Source organism: Rhinolophus sinicus, linkage group LG12 (assembly GCF_036562045.2).
Source record: "Rhinolophus sinicus isolate RSC01 linkage group LG12, ASM3656204v1, whole genome shotgun sequence".
Classification (NCBI taxonomy): domain Eukaryota; kingdom Metazoa; phylum Chordata; class Mammalia; order Chiroptera; family Rhinolophidae; genus Rhinolophus; species Rhinolophus sinicus.
The window spans coordinates 41321775-41338552 of NC_133761.1; the positions used below are offsets into that span (position 1 = coordinate 41321775).

At 49.3% G+C, this 16778-nt stretch overlaps 1 pseudogene; it reads left to right on the forward strand.

Annotated features, from left to right (window-relative positions):
• Positions 1 to 11046: 11046 nt before the first annotated feature.
• LOC141567808 (eukaryotic translation initiation factor 3 subunit C pseudogene) lies at positions 11047 to 13708 on the forward strand (annotated as a pseudogene).
• The last annotated feature ends 3070 nt before the right edge of the window (positions 13709 to 16778 follow it).

A 16778-nucleotide genomic window follows, 5' to 3' on the forward strand; every position in this document is an offset into this window, starting at 1 on the left:
CACAACAGAAACCCTAAGAGACAAAGTGGCCACTGAGGTCAAGGGAGCATGAGTTTGGGGATAGCTATTGTGTTACACCCCAAAGGTTATATGATCTGCTGGAACATGGTGCTGCTGAGGACAAAACACTGCAAGTGCATCTGGCTTTAAAATATGCAGGAAGCATAATTTTTTTCAAGAGTCCCAAATTATGCAACTGATAGGAGCAGCAGTTAGTGCTCAGAAAGAATGGGAAGTCGGAGGCAGAATGTCCAGTCATGGCTGGAGGCTGGCAGGGGGAGGCAGCTAGCAGGAGGTCTTGTCCTCTCCCTGCCACAGTCCACTGAACCTCGGCTGGCAACACAGACACCAGCAAAGAGCATCTTCACCGGTCTGTCAAATCGTGAGGCGGTTCTGGCCAAACTTGTCTCTGCAGATACTCTCAAGAGAGACATGACTGTCAAGAGACCTGTGACTCCATCTGTTTCCATGATGAAAAGGTGACATGCCCATATGATGCACACACACGTGTGATGTTGCTGAGAGAACATATAATATCAATGTATTTGGATTCAATTCAACAAGTATTTGTTAATCACTTATTTGAGGTATTGTCATTCCGAAATGACTAAGGTGGCTTTGTCGTTAAGAAGCTCACATTTCTTTTTAAGGCAGGAAGCTAGTGCAGGCATCTAGTACAATAAGGCATTCTGTAGCTGGAGTCTGGATGGAACCTTGACGGACTCCCAAGGGGCTGACAGTCCTTCTGAATAGAGCTGGATCCTACTTAGTTGTGTGTATCTGTCCCTTCTGATAGACGGGACACTGCTTGAAGACAGGGATCACATCTTCTCTGTTGTTGTATCCCTACCAAAAGTACAGGACTCACCCTACTTTTTATAGAAAATTAGAAAGAAAGAGATAGGGGAAGGGAGGGAGAAAGGGCAGGAGGAAAAAAAGGAAGGAAAAAAATGCTAATAAAAGGCAACTCGAGTCAAACATCAAAGAGTGAATATAATTTTTTTCAATTGGAAAAGGAAGAGGAAATGATGAATTCTGCTTGGTTTGGAAAAAGAGTCAGCGAAGATTTCATAGAAGAGATGACATTTAAGCCCAGACTTGAAGAGCACCAGAATTTACCACCTGGAGAAGGAGAAAAGAGGCTAAGGCACACAGGCAGAGTGACACTTTTATAAAGAAATATAAGTGCTTGGAAAATGTCAGGAGAGTAAGCTAGACATGGAGAACTAACAAGAGATGAGGCTAGAAGGCATATTGGGGACCAACTGTGTAGGGCTGTGACGGTGGACCAAGAAGGCAGTTGACACAGTAGAAATAATTGATCTAGTCTTTGATTTAGAGACAGACACCAGGAAGGAGGAAAGGAAGGGTGAAGAAACACCAGGAGAGAATTAGGGCCTGTCACATGGTCCAGACAGAAGGGATGAGGGTCTGACCTAGATAAAGGGCCTTGGGAATGACAAATTGAGGATCAATGTCACATACTGGGGTAGAATCTTTAGAAATGCCTGACCACAAGAGAAACCAAACTCGACATTAAGGTTTCATCTTAAACGGAAGGTGACTACACCACATGCAGAAATACTAGGTCGGGAGAAGTTGGTTATGAGCCGGGGGGAGATGACGATTTGATTTGGGATTTGAGGTTATGACAAAACCAACGATACATGTTGCCATGATTAGGAGAGATCTGGAAGGGAAAGCTGCACCCCTGGCAGGGGTTTTTAGTGCCATCTTGTCCCCATGCTGTATAGGCCATGTCATGTCAGAACAGACTTGCTGTGTCCCAGCCCTGTCTGCAGCCTCAGCCTTCGACGACCAGTGGGTGTATTGCCCCCCACCTTCCTGACTCCCGCCCCATGAAATGGAACCTCACTGTACCCTTCCCTGAGAAAGGACAGGCATGGTGATAGTGCCATAACATATGCCCCCAAACCTCAGTGGCTTAGAACACTAGAAGTTCATTTCTTGTTTACATTACGACAGTAGGTCAGCTGGGGACACTCGACCATGCCATCATTGTCCTTCCTTTGGGTTTAGGCTGATGGAGCCGCTGTTAATAGTTGTCACAGAGTGGCAAGAGAGAACATGGCAAAGCCTATGCTGGCACCAAAACTTCTATTCCGGTGGCACAGGGACAGACAAGAGACCAAGCTCTTGTGTGGAAAAATTCCACATAATGTGCATACATACTCCTCCCTCAGGGAGCTGAAACTTAAGGCCCCTCAACATGACATGTAACGTGCTCAGTGACTCCTTCCCAAGAGTGTGGAAGGCAGAAAAGGAACTTCACAGTGGAGAAGCCCAGCAGGTGCCCAATTAGCCAGGTGATGGACATCGTCAGTGATAAGTCACGTTGGTGGCATGTAGCCTTGATATGATGTGATGTGTCGTGCAGGAGACCCTGCTCGCTGCGCCATTTGTCGGGCAGGGCGGCCTGTGGGGTCTCTGCTCCTGCTCCCCACATAAGAATGCAGGATATGGTGAGGCCAAAAAGGAACACCCACGGAGCCATCGGTAGGGGAGTCATACCACTATGGTCTCACTGGAGGCTGGGTTCACTGGACGTGCGACCTGCTGTCCACTCCTCCGCCAACTGACCGACGACTCTCCTCCACTCTCCTTGGCTCTCCTTGGCTCTCCTCGGCTCTCCCCCTTAGTGTCCCCAGGTAATGATGAAGCAGACGCCCTAGCACGGGTCCGATGGTTAGAACGGGCTCCTGCCACTGATGTGGCCCTTTGGCTGCGTAGGAAATTGCAGCACGCCAGAAGCTGAACCATGTGGCAGGTGAGCAGACGCTGGGGCCTGCCTTTGAAATGGCAGGAGATAGCAGATGCCTGCTATGACTGTGCCATCTGTGCCCAGGACAGCCCCCAAAGGCGGAGACTCCCCTGGGAGACACAGCAGATTACGCGAGGGAGGGTGCCCCTCACTCACTGGCAAGTGGATTACATTGGACCCCTGCCTAAGGCCCGCAATGCGATATACGCATTTACAGCAGTGGACACTGCTACGGGGTTGATGTTTGCTTGGCCCTGTCCGGCTGCGGATCAGCGGCATACAGTGGTCGCCCTTACACGGCTGTGCGCCCTCTATGGGTGCCCCCAAGTCATTGAAAGTGACAGGGGTACCCATTTTACGGGGTAAGAAGTGCAGCGCTGGGCTGCCAGGATGGACGTACAATGGTTGTTTCACACCCCGTACAATCCACAAGCAGCTGGCATGATTGAACGCTATAATGGCCTTTTGAAGCAAGGTCTCCGGGTGTCAAAACACCCTCCCACGATGTGTGACTGGGCCTCTTGTCTATGGGATTTCTTGAGAGTCCTGAATGAGAGACCACGGAAGGGAGGGCCCGCGCCAGTATAAGCTCTGCTACATCGAACGGCCGCTCCCATTCAGTTACAAGTTACCACTAGTGAGACTCTGTTAAAGCCAGGCTACGGCAGAAATGGAAACACTTTGCTGCCAGCACTCACATGCTTGAAAGCAGGGGACCGGCAGCAATGGACTTGGCCCTGGGAGGTCAAAAGCCCCCACTGTCGATGGTTGGGCCTGATAGCCCCATGGGGGGCCGGTTTGACTCATGATTTGCAAGTGACGCCAGGGGTGGTGGCTGAGTGGCCACCGCAAGTGACTGTAGTATACAGAGGTTCCGATACCGGGATGATTTTGCGAGGAAACTATGTGCTCTCACTATGGCCTATTATGGGGTCCCCTGTTCTGTTACATGTTGAAACTATGCAAGGGACCCCAAGCACTGCCATAAAGGTCTGGTACCACAAACCGGGAAAGGTGCCAGTGGCAGTGACCCTCCTTTCCCAGGACAAAAAGCTAGCATGTATCCTCCCAGATGGAAGGGATTTGCCATTGTTGGTTCCTAAGACTACCATTTCTTTTCGTCTGTAGGTGTCAGTAGGCTAATATGGCACAGGGACCCTCGCAGAAGACGCTTGTTGCGTAGATTATGAGGCGAGACCCTGTAGGGGTGGAGTGTGGGGACAGAGCCCCAAAGAGCAATTTCTAGGCTCTCGGCCTCATATGGAGGGGTGCTGGCTCGGGTAGTGGATGGCCGTCAGCTGTGGCTGATTGGCCGTCAGCTGTGGCCAGTTAGCCAATTGGCCACTAATATAACTGCTGCGGCTACGGAGGAGAGCTGAGGAGAAGGGAGGAGAGCCGAGGAGAGCGGAGGAGAGTCATCGGTCAGTTGGCGGAGGAGCGGACAGCAGGTCGCACGTCCAGTGAACCCAGCCTCCAGTGAGACCATAGTGGTATAACTCCCCTACCTATGGCTCCATGGGTGTTCCTTTTTGGCCTCACCATATCCTGCGTTCTTATGTGGGGAGCAGGAGCAGAGACCCCGCAGGCCGCTCCGCCCGACAAATGGCGTAGCGAGCAGGGTCTCCCGCACGACAGATGAGAAGGGCACCTCACCTCTCTGGTCCCCTCACAAAGCCCCATGACCCCAGTCTGATCATGAGAAAAACATCAGACAGACCCCATTTAAAGCACATTCTATGAAATCCCTGATCGCGACACCAAAACTGTCAAGGTCACCAAAAAGAAGGAAACCTGAGAAGTTGTCACAGCCTAGAGGAGGCCAGAGAGACACAACAACTGAATGTGGTATGTGGCTGGGCCCCTGGGCCAGAAAAAGGACATGAGGGGAAAACTAGTGAAATCCAAATAACATGTGGGAGTTAGTCACCAGTGATGCACCGAGATTGGCTCAGCTATGACAAACATGGCACATTGATATAGGATGTTAACAAGAGAAGGAACTGGGGGAGGGCAATGCGGAGGGCGTACTACACTTTTCTGTACGTCAAATTATATTCTAAAGGAAAAAGTTTATTCAAATTAAAATGAAGTATGTGTCATTTCTGATCACAAAACTGACCCAAGAACGCAGAACCACTTGCTCACACTGGTGTCTCTCTCTTAGATACAGTCACTCAGTCATTAGGGGATTACTAAAAGAAATGAAGTCTACATTTCACTTGTAAATACCGGGGGCCAGGAGTGACCAATACCAAATAAATGTATCAACTGCGATTAAAGGGAGGAAGGAAATTGAGTTAATGTCTATAAAACAAAGACAAATAGCAGAGAAATAATAGTGTTCAGAATTGTCAGCCACTCTCACTGTGCTTACTGGTGCCAGTCTCATAGCCACATCTCACCCACGATGGGAGGGAAGGGGGTTGTCGTCCCACTGTGTGTCCAGGGTACTTACCTTCTTTGGATCTAAGCTTAGTGACACTTCTCATGTTCAATGATCTCAGCTTCCCCCTGGACTAGGACTTGGATTTTTTGTCTGCACACACTGGACATCTCCCTTGGTCCAGGCTGGTCCCTAGAACACAAAGTCCCTTCTCGTGTACTCCTGCCGAGTCTGTCTGGCCTCAGGAGCCCACTAGACAGAGATAACAATGTCTGGGTCATCAGAGGTGGGGAGAAGGGCAGAACTGATAAACAGGACCAATCCTACTCTGTGGGGACACCATGGGGGACCCAGCAGGCTGGACTGGAAGACCATGCTGGAAAGTGGGGTAAGGTAGAGGGAGAGGTGGTGCTGGACATTGGGGTCCTGTGTGCTCAGCAGAGGAACAGGCACTTGGCTGAGTGGACAATGACTGGCATGGTGCCAGGTGGAGGTGGCCATGTTCTAGGACGTGGTGTGATGGTGGTGGCAGCAAGGAGTGTGGAGACCAGCTGCTGAGAAGCAGCGACACAGAGCTATTACCCAGGTCGTTCAAGTCAACACCAGCCTTCTGGAATAGAAAACAAAAGAAGACCCGTAAGAGTGAGATGGATCAGCTCCAACACGCTTCTATACACTGACACAGTCTGTCCTTGAGACGCGCGAGAAGCCCTGGGGCATCCGTGTGGGTGTTTGGTTTATAATGAAGTGCTCCAGGAGCGATTTTTGTTTTTTCTCATCTGATGTTTTCTGAAGCACTTTATAGTCCTGATTTGCACTTCTACTCTTCTCACAGCAACCTGTCCCTTTGAGTGGCTCACAGGGTCACTTGTGCCTTCGATGAATTAGTGGCTGGGCTAGGAGCCAATTTCGTGTTTGCAAATTGCCTTGTTGCCTCTGCTGAGCTAAATCCCAGCTTGTGGGACTGGCCAGCCAGGCGTGTTCATTCTGTGCCCCTGGGACTGAGTGTCGTGTTTTTCATGGCAGTTCTCTAATCAGTATCACTATGTTCTCATTTCTTCAAATGCTGCCACTGATTGGGATTTCTGTTTCATGAGAGGAATTTATTGAGTTGGTTTCTTTGCCATAAGGATGCACGGACTTGTGCAGAAAATCTGGTAAAAGGAGAGTAGGAACTGGGCAAGAAAGGGGCCAGTGCTTAGGGAGGAGTGGGAGGTGACCGGTGTCTTCCTCCCAGGTGTGTGGACACGGTGTTTGGGGCTTGCACTCGGCCACCTGCCTCCTCTCTGCTGAAACACTGTCTGCCATTTTCTTAGCAGGATGGCTGTTTAGGTAACAACCATATCAGTGTTCTGGGCACTTTGGTCCTTTACAGAGGTTTTTGTAGCATCTGTGGGGTCTTTGCCAGTGAAGAATAGGCTTGTGGACAAGGGTCAGGCACAGTGCCCAAAGCAAGGTGTAAAGAAAGGCAGTATCAGCAGTTTGCTGTCAGTTTCCAAACATCTCTTGTTTCTTTCTGTTGCCTTGGCTTGATGTTGCTTTGTTTCAGAAGACATTAGCACATACAATTCAGTTTGGCTTTCCTCTTTCCTCCATTAGAAGTTAATGAATTTTTTGGTATTTGATCTGGCCACAGGCTATTTCATTAGCTAAATAAGTTTCATTAACTTTAGCGATCTCATAATTATTCCGGATGATAGACTCTGGTGTGAGCAGATAGTCACACTGTCCTTGTTCAGTTTAATCTTTTACATTTCCCCTGGAGATGGACAGTATGGACCCGCTGATTTATATAACTACATAAATATGGATGAAAAACGGCATCTAAGATTGGACACTGTCATCGTTCTCCTCTCTGCTGTCAGGGTAATCACAGGGTGCTTTTTTGTGGTGGAGCATCTTCCTCCAGAAACACCCCACCCCTGAGACTTGTGGCAATGGAACAGGCAAGAGGACATGCAGACAAAAGCCATTAGGCACCTGGAGAATTTGACAGGCTCTGAAGAAGTACATAAGTCATGGTTCCCTTGGCATTTCTTTTTCATAAAAGAAAGAATTTTAGATCCATTATACGAATATGTTTTAGATACAAATAATTCTTTGCTCCTTGGTAGCTTTTAAGACAAGCAGAAGAAATGATTGTTCTAAATGGCATTTGAGTTGCACAGCGATAGCCTAATTTTATCTATTGCTTTACAGTTTAAAAACATTCAGAATGACAGCTCTACACAACAGTATGTTACATGATTTATTTATTTATAGAAAAAATAGGCAAAGCTAATGTGTGGTGTTAGAGGACCAGAGCATGGTTATCACCAGGGGTCCTGATGGGCAGATGTCACAAGGTTGGGCATCTGGGGTACTGGTGACATGCTCTGTTTCTGATCCTGGGTGGTGATCACACGAACCGATTTGCTTTGAATTAGGTCTTGGCAAGTCTTGCACGGTTTTGTTTTGTTTTTTTAAATTGGGGAATACTGGGGGACAGTGTGTTTTTCCAGGATGTCAAATTGTTGGTTTTTCAATCTAGTTGTGGGGGGCGCAGCTCAGCTCCAAGTCAAGTCATTGTTTTCAAAAGTTGTGGAGGGCGCAGTTCACTGGCCGATGTGGGAATCCAACCAGCGACCTTGGTGTTAAGAGCTCGCGCTCTAACCAACTGAGCCATCCACCCGCCCCCAATATGTTTTTTAAAATAGGTTGCACTTCAAAAAGTTTAAAAAAGGAAATAAACTCCTACCGAGAGAGAGAGAGAGAGAGAGAGAGAGAGAACATATTTATTCACTTAAATTATTTCACATAATTTCCTGACCACCACCCATGAAGGAGGCATGTGGGGTGTTAGGCACCCACCCCACAGGTGCTGCTCTTGCTTCTGAGCTGCAAAGTGCCTGCCCATCCATCTTCTGAGGCAGGTCCAGTGCATTCTCTCCTCTGGACCGGTGGCCTTATCAGTTGGGATGTGCCAGCAAAATTGGAAGAACTGGAGGAAGGCAGGAAGCCCTCTTGACACTGATGTGATGTAGGGAAAAGAAGCAAAAGGCATGCACCATCCTGTGCTTTGATTGATAAGCAAACTGAGACATGAAATAGGCAGTTTCAAAGCCAACTGGACCTATTGTTATCCTGCTCAGCAAGTGTATATGGCCCTTGTCTCTGACCCTGGATGTGGAAGTTGTCACAGCTGAAGGTGTTCACAAGTATGTGAGGGAGAATATCTGAAAGGACAGGCCACTTCCAGGAGCTTATTGGCACTCTGGGGCCATGTGGGGAATGTTTTCCTTTTTGGGAGAAGGCCATTGCATCTCTGGTCACTACCTGCCAATGAGTGTCTCTTCTGATGGTCCGCGGGGGTGACCCTCCTTCTGCTCTACACGAGGAGTGAATCTTAGGCCTGTGATCACTATCCTTCACTCACCCAGTCACAAGATATGTCTGCTCTGAGGACTGAGGATTCTCAATGGCCTCTGAAACACAAGGACAAGCTAAGCCGGGAAGATTTTTCTTCTTTATTTGCAGTTTCATCACATGAAGGATTGAACTAGACCTCTCCCACTTGAATGTTATATAGCTTTGACTCTTAAATTTCTGTAGGGCTTCCTGTTAAATGTAGAGGATTGAACCACTGCTCCATTCTAAAGCCCCACTGAAGTGACAGTAAGTGAATGAGTGAACCCGTAGGACAAAGAAATTGGCTGTGCTGAGCACAGAAGACAAGAGACATCAGTCAAGTTCAGGCAGATGAAAGCAGGTCAGAGACGGGTAACTGATCAACAGGACAGAGCAAACAGAAACCGCAGGTCTGTGGGGAGCAGGGCAAACAAGGAGCCAGAGCTACTGCATTCAGAAGAATGTCTTTGCTTGTTACCAGAATAAAAGTGTGAAGACCATCACTAAACCCAAATCCAAATGGAAAAGGACTCATGGCGGCATCCAAACTGTCACACCCACAGATGGAAGCAAGTCAGCCTCTACTGGCTGCCGGGTTTCAAATGTGGTGGAACCAGCAAGATATCTATGGGGAAGACGGCTATCTGCAAAGGGCTCTTCAAACACCACTGGGGCATAAAGAAATGAAGACTAAGCAGGAGTATGGACCCTGCCGATGTCTTCTTATGAGAGTTTGAGACCAGCAAGTACAATGTGACCTCCACTGACAACTAGTGTATGAATGTCCCCTTTCCTCAGGCTGCTGTAACATATAAGCACAAACTTAGTGGCTTAAAACCACACAAACGTATTATATTCAGTGTGCCCCACACGGGTCTCGCTGGACTAATGCCAAGGTGTCGACAGGGCTGCTTGCTTTCTGGAGGCTGGAGGGAGAACCCAGTTCCTTGTGGTTGTAGCACCAAGGTCCCATTTCCTTGCTGGCTGTCAGCTGAGTGCCAATCCCAGCATCTAGAAGCTGCCCACATCTCGTAACTCAAGGCCCCTTCCTCCATCTTATAGCCATCTTAATGTCCCTCTCATGCTTCAAATCTCCCCTACCTCTTGTCCCATCTTTTCATCTCTTTGACATCAGCAGTCCCATCCAGATAACCCAGAATAATCTCCCCAGTTTGAGATCCATAACCTTAATCAACTTCCTCTGGACCATGTGATGTAGCCCATTCCCAGGTCCTAGGGATTGGGGCCATTATTTAGCCTGCCACACCTTAGAACACTTTACCAGAAGCATGATCACAGCCATATCTCAGGCTGACTTCTGATCGTCGCCGTGCTGTGGGTGAATTTGTGGCTGGTGACTCAAAGAGTAAGCAGGGGATGTGAGGATGGCACTGCAGAAGTCAGATGTACATTTCAAAGAAAATGCTGTAACCCAGACACACTAGCATTTGTGTCACTTTCAGATGACAACACAGAGCCGAGTGCTTATGGAGATGGGGCTTATGGAGATGGGATGTCACTGTGAGAATGGCCACATCGGCTGACTGCTTACCCCCTCCTACCCACAAGGCCTCTGTCCGTTCCTCCAGGGCAATTGGTGCTGTCCCCGTGGGTCACATGGAGACTGGTTTTCTAAGAGCAGACGTGGGGGTCACCTTCGCCCAGTCAAAATCACAACCAAGGAGACATCTGTGGAAATGTTTTACTTTTAGTGAAGTTCAGCCTCAGGATAATGTGGCTTCAACATCAAAACCTGCCCATCAGAGACACTCGTCACAGCAAGAATGAACTCTGCTTCCATGAAAACTGTCAGCTTCTGTGCACAGGTGAGAACCCCTAGCCATTCAGGCCAACTCAGAGGTGGCCAAACCCTGGGGCTGCATGGCCATTTGCAAGGGGAAGGATGATCTGGCCAGAAGCCGGGAGAGGCACACAGCCTTGAACTTTGCGAATGACATCATCATTACATGGTTCCTAGGGGGCTTCCTGGACTATACCCCCTGGGAGAGCTCTACTGTCGGGATATGAGAGGGTCTGTAGCTGTGGATGTCATCAAGACAGTTAACAGGAAGGCAGATGGGGCAGCCAGGTAAAAATGTCTGCCCAGAAAGCTCAGAGGCTAAAAGAACATTCTTTGTCATGTGTGCCCCCTAGTCTTACCACAGCCAAAGGCTGACTTGGCAGTGTTTGTCCTGATGGACTATTTGAATAATTTTTGTTCAAGAGGAAATGATTGACTAATGAAAACAATGCATCATAAAAGCTTCAAAAGGAAAATAATGTTTTGTGTACCAGTTATTTGCAGCATTTTACGTTTTTAGATTTTAAAATTAATATTAAAGCTGGAAACAACTTGATCAAAAATAGGTCTCAAAATATTAGGACAGTTAAAATAAAATTTAGTTTTTCTTTCCGCATTTCCGTCGTTCCGCGGTGTGACTCGCAGGCTTAGTTGGCCCATCTGCATCTGCTGTAGCCCCTCAGGGCCATCGCCATGTCGTGGTTTTTCACCACCAGTTTGGACAGTGAGTCCAAGTTGTCCCTGTCTCCAAACTCAGGGGCAACTATGGCAAACAGCCATTGTTGCTGAGTGAGGATGAAGAAGATACCAAGAAAGTTGTTCAAAGTGCCGAGGACAAGAGGTTTGAGGAGCTGACCAACCTTATCAGGACCATCCATAAAGCCATGAAGATTCGGGATGTCACCAAGTGCCTGGAAGAGTTTCAGCTCCTGGGAAAACTCTTAGCATATGGGAAGGCTAAGAGAACGGTGGACAAGGAAGGTGTCCCCCAGTTCTATATTTGCATCCTGGCTGACCTGGAGGACTATCTTAATGAGCTCTGGGAAGACGAGAAATGGAAGAAGATGAGTAAGAACAATTCCAAGGCCTTGAGCATGCTGCACCAGAAGATCCGAAAATTCTACAGGGATTTTGAGTCCCACATTACCAATCACAAGCAGAACCCTAAACAGTCTGCAGATGAAGAGCTGAGAAGAATGAGGAGGTCTCAGAAGGCTCTTCAGATAAGGATGAGAATGAGAACAGAGTCAGTGCTGCAACTTTCCTGACGAAGAAATTGGAAGCTCCATCTGGGGAGAGTCGCAAGTTCCTCAAAAAAATGGAGGATGAAGATGAGGACTCAGAAGATTCAGAAGAGTGGGCACAAATTCAACGTCTTCTAATTCAGACTCAGAAGAAGACAAAGAAGGGAAACAGACTATGCTGGCCTCAAGATTCCTTAGAAAGGCCCCTGCCACAGAGGAGGACAAGAAGGACGCTGAGAAGAAATGGGAGGACAAAGCCAAGAAGGAGTGCGACAGGAAATCCAAGCGCCTGGATAAGGAGGATGAGGACAATGAGGGAGGGAGAGGGTCAAAGGTCGAGTGCCCCTCATTAAAGAGAAACCAAAATTGTTTGCCAAGGGCACTGAGATCACCCATGCTGTCATCAAGAAACTGAATGAGATCCTACAGTCACAAGGCAAGAAGCGAACAAATCGTGCAGCCCAAATTGAGCTATTACAACTGCTGTTTCAGATTGCTTCTGAAAACAACCTTGGTGTGGGGACAGAGCCCCAGAGAGTAGTTTACAGGCTCTCGGCCTCACGTGGAAGGGTGCTGGCTCGGGTGGTGGATGGCCATCGGCTGTGGCTGATTGGCCGTCGGCTGTGGCCGGTTAGCCGATTGGCCGCTGGTATAACTGCTGCGGCTACGAAGGAGAGCCGAGGACTGCCGAGGAGCTGAGCAGAGCCGAGCAGAGCCGAGGAGAGCAGAAGAGGAGAGAGGAACAGAGTGGAGGAGAGTGGAAGAGAGTAGTCGGTTGGTCAGTTGGCGGAAAGGCGGACGGCAGGTCGCACGTCCGGTGGGCCCAGCCTCCAGTGAGACCATAGTGGTATGACTCCCCTACCTATGGCTCCGTGGGTGTTCCTTTTTGGCCTCACCATATCCTGTGTTCTTATGTGGGGAGCGGGACCAGAGACCCCGCAGGCCGCCCCGCACGACAAATGGCGCAGCGAGCAGGGTCTCCCACACGACACTTGGGGAAAGTGTCATTGTCAAGATCAAGTTCAATATCATCACTTCTCTCTATGACTACAACCCCAACCTGGCCACATGCATGAAGCCTGAAATGTGGCCGAAGTGCCTGGGCTGCATCAATGAGTTGATGGACATCCTGTTCGCAAACCCCAACATCTTTGTTGGAAAGAACATTCTGGAAGAGAGTGAGAACCTGAGTAACGTCGACCAGCCACTGCATGTCTGTGGCTGTATCCTGGTGGAACAAATGGATGAAGAATTTACCAAAATAATGCAAAATACTGATCCTCACTCCCAAGAGTGGGTGGAGCACCTGAAGGATGAGGCATAGGTGTGTGCCATCATCGATCATGTGCAGTGCTACCTGGAGGACAAGGGCACCACGTCTACCTGAGGCACATCCTCCACGCCTACTACAAGTTTGATTACAAGGCCCATCAGCGGCAGATCACCCTCCCTGTGGGCTCTTCCAAGTCTAACCAAGCTCAGACAGAGAACAAAGGGGAGGACTCAGCTGTGCTGATGGAGAGACTGTGCAAGTACTTCTATGCCAAAGACTGCATGGACTGCATCCGCACCTGTGCCATCCTCTGCCACATCTACCATCATGCCCTGCAGTCCCTCTGGTACTGGGCCTGCAACCTCATGCTCATGAACCGCCTGCAGGACAACATTCAGCACACAGACCCTCCAGTACAGATCCTGTACAACCACACCATGGTTGCCTGGGGCATCTGCGCCTTCTGACAGGGCCTGACCAAGGACGCCCACACGCCCTACTGGACATCCAGTTGAGCAGCAGCGCCAAGGAGCTGCTGGGCCAGGGTCTGCTGCTGCGCAGCCTCCAGGAGCTCAACCAGGAGCAAGAGAAGGTGGGGCAGCACCGCCAGGTGCCCTTCCACCTGCACATCAACCTGGAGCTGCTCAAGTGCATGTACCTGGTGTCGGCCATGCTCCTGGAGATCCCGTTCATGGCCGCTCATGAGAGCGACGCCCTCCGGCGCATGATCAGCAAGCAGTTCCACCACCAGCTGCGGGTGGGTGAGCGCCAGCCCCTGCTGGGTGAGTGTGGGCTCTGGGGGAGCGGCGTCAGTCGCCTGTTCCGCGATGACTTCTAACCAAGGATTAAGGGAAGTGGAAGGGAATGGCTTTCCCTCAGGTGATTCCATTTGGTTTGATGACTGTCTCCATGTTGTCTCCTGAAGGCATCCTCCTTACTCAGCGTGTCTGCAGTCTCTTAGGATACATTGTCCTGGCCTGCAGATCAAACTCTGCGGCTTCCTGTTACTCTCCCCTTCAGTCCCTCTCTGTCAGCATTAACTTTCTACCAAATTTATGGTGTTACACACTCCCCACACCTTACAAGTCCTTTACTGCCTGCAGAATAAAGTTCAGTCTCCTTAGTCTGTCAGTTAAACACTAAAAATAAATAAATAAATAAATAAATAAATAAATATTTAAAAATAAATAAAATTTAATATAGAAACAAAATCAAAGAAAATAGTGTAGGATAAAGCTGAAGAAATCTCCCAGGAACTAGAATAAAAATACAAAGAAATAAAATAAATGAAAAAGATAAGTAAAGTAAATGACCCATCCACAGGCCCAACATCCTACTGAAAGCAATTCATGAGAGAATGAGGAAAGGGAGGGAAGAGCTTGTCAACACATCATTTAAGTAAAGACCTGAGATCTGAGAGGCAGGCTCAGGGTCTGCCCTGTACTCAGCACACAGTGGATGAAAAACACCTTCACCAAGCCACAATGGGCATGTTTTCAGGGCTGAGGGTGAAGAGAAGATCCTAAAACTGTCCAAAAGGGACAAGAAAGTTTTTATACAGAGAATTGAGAATTAAAATGCCACTAGATTTTCCATCTGTCCCACTGGAAGCTAGAAAACAAAAAGCCAGTCTTCAAAATTCTGCGGGAAGATATTTCTGTCCTTGAATTGTGCATAGAGTCCACTGGGTGTGGTCAGGTGGTAGAGACAGGCAAGCTCTCCAGAGTGTGTATTGCCCATGGGCCCTTTTTAAAGAAAATCAAAAGAGGAAGTAAGCAAAGAAAAAATGACTTGGGATTCAAGAAATGGGATCCCGCCTGGGAATTCCCGGCACTGTTGGAGCAGGCCTGGGGACAGCCCATCCAGGTAGGCTTCAGGAGGGATATTGTCAAAAAAAGAACAGAAAACAGATACATTACCTGATGTTTTTGTCTACACAGAGAGGAATTTTGTAGCTTTGGTTGCAGAATTTCATTAAGCGATAGGTAGATAGACAACTATGAAACAAAAAGAGTATATTTCCTACTTCCAGAAAACCAGTGTGCTGCGCTAGAAACAACATGTAGTCACAGTATATTCTGGGCTCAGCCTTGGGCCACGTTCACATGGTTGTGAATAACACAACCATTGACTGTGGATTGGGCCCTACTTGTGACGTGACTGTCTTAGGGGGTGTGGGGACAGAACCAGGAGTGCAGTTTCCAGGCTCTCGGCCTCACGTGGAAATGTGCTGGCTCAGGTAATAAATGGCCATCAACTGTGACTGAATGGCCATCAGCTGTGGCTAGTTGGCCGTCCCCTAACCAGTGAGCCATTGGCTGCTAATATAACTACCGTGGCTACGCTAGCAGCAAATGGGGGCTAGCAAGAAGATGGTGGCTGGCAAGCGCGGATAGCAGTTAGGACAGCAGGTTGCGGACAGTGTGGCTCCTGCTTCCTGTGTCTCCAACCCAGCCGCCAGCAAGAATATAGAGGTATGACTCCCCTATCTATAGCTCTGTGGGTGTGCCTTTTTGGCCTCACCATGTCCTGCATTCTTAAGTGGGGAGCGGGACAGGAGACCCCGTATGACACCCTGCATGACACATGGCGCAGTGAGCAGGGTACGGTGCCGGCCAAAGCTCTCCGAAGGGCAATAGAGTAGTTTGTGTGTATGAACACTCAGTCTCAGGAAGATCAGGAGGAGCAGCTGCTAGAGAGCTGGACCCCTGTGGAGGGGTGGGAAGACATGGATGGTTCTCCAACCAGCCTATGCCAGAGAAAGCAAAGTTCATTGAGGCCCTGTGGGCTGGGAAGTGCTTGCTGAAGCCCTCATCCCCAGGTTGGGGAGGACTTGGAGCCCTCGCCCTGCAGAGAGGGCACACATTGTGAGGCTAACGCACAGCCCTGGTGAATGACTGTGGACTGTGGGGAATGGGCTCTATCCCTAATTTAATGGACCGCTTGACTGTTTGCTTGGGAACATACCACCATGTAGTGGAACTGGTGGATGTTTGCTTTTGTGTCTCGACCAGCCACCATGGAGAATATGTGAGAAAGACTGGCTGTGCCCAGGAAGACTGATGGTACCCTGAGAACCCTGGCTGAGCCCAGGAAGTCTGGCTGTGCCCAGTGAGAGTGGCGGTGCCCTGAGAGGCCCCTGGCTGTGTCCAGGAAGTCGGGCTGTGCCCAGAGAGAGTGGTGGTGCCCTGAGAGGCCCTGGCTGTGTCTAGGAAGTCAGGCAGAGCCCAGAGAGGGTAGCAATGCCCTGAGAACCAAGCTGAGCCCAGGAGGTCTGGCTGTCCCTAGAGAGAGTGGCAGTGGCCTGAGAGGCCCTGGCTGTGCCCGGGGAGGCTGCTGGTACCCTAAGAGGCCCACGAAGTCTGGCTGTGCCCAGAAGGACTGGTGGTGCCCTGAGAAACCCTGGCTGTGTCCAGGATATTGAATTCACCTCCAGGCTCTTCACACACAGTCCCTCGCAGAAGATGCTTGTTGTGTAACTTGTGAGGCGACACCCTGTAGGGGTGGAGTGTGGGGACACAGCCAGGAGTGCAGTTTCCAGGCTGTCGCCCTCACATGGAAAGGTGCTGGCTCAGGTAGTAAATGGACATCAACTGTGATTGGATGGCCATCAGCTGTGGCTAGTTGGCTGTCAGCTTTAACCAGTGAGCCACTGGCCACAAATATAACTGCCGTGGTTATGCTAGCAGAAAAAGGAGGCTGGCAAGAAGATGGTGGCTGGCAAGTGCCGATTGCAGTTATGGACAGTGTGGCTCCTGCTTCCTGTGTCTCCAACCCAGCCGCCAGCGAGAATATAGTGGTATGACTCCCCTATCTATGGCTCCATGGGTGTCCCTTTTGGGCCTCACCCTATTCTGCATTCTTATGTGGGGATTGGGACAGGAGACCCTTCATGACACCCTGAATGA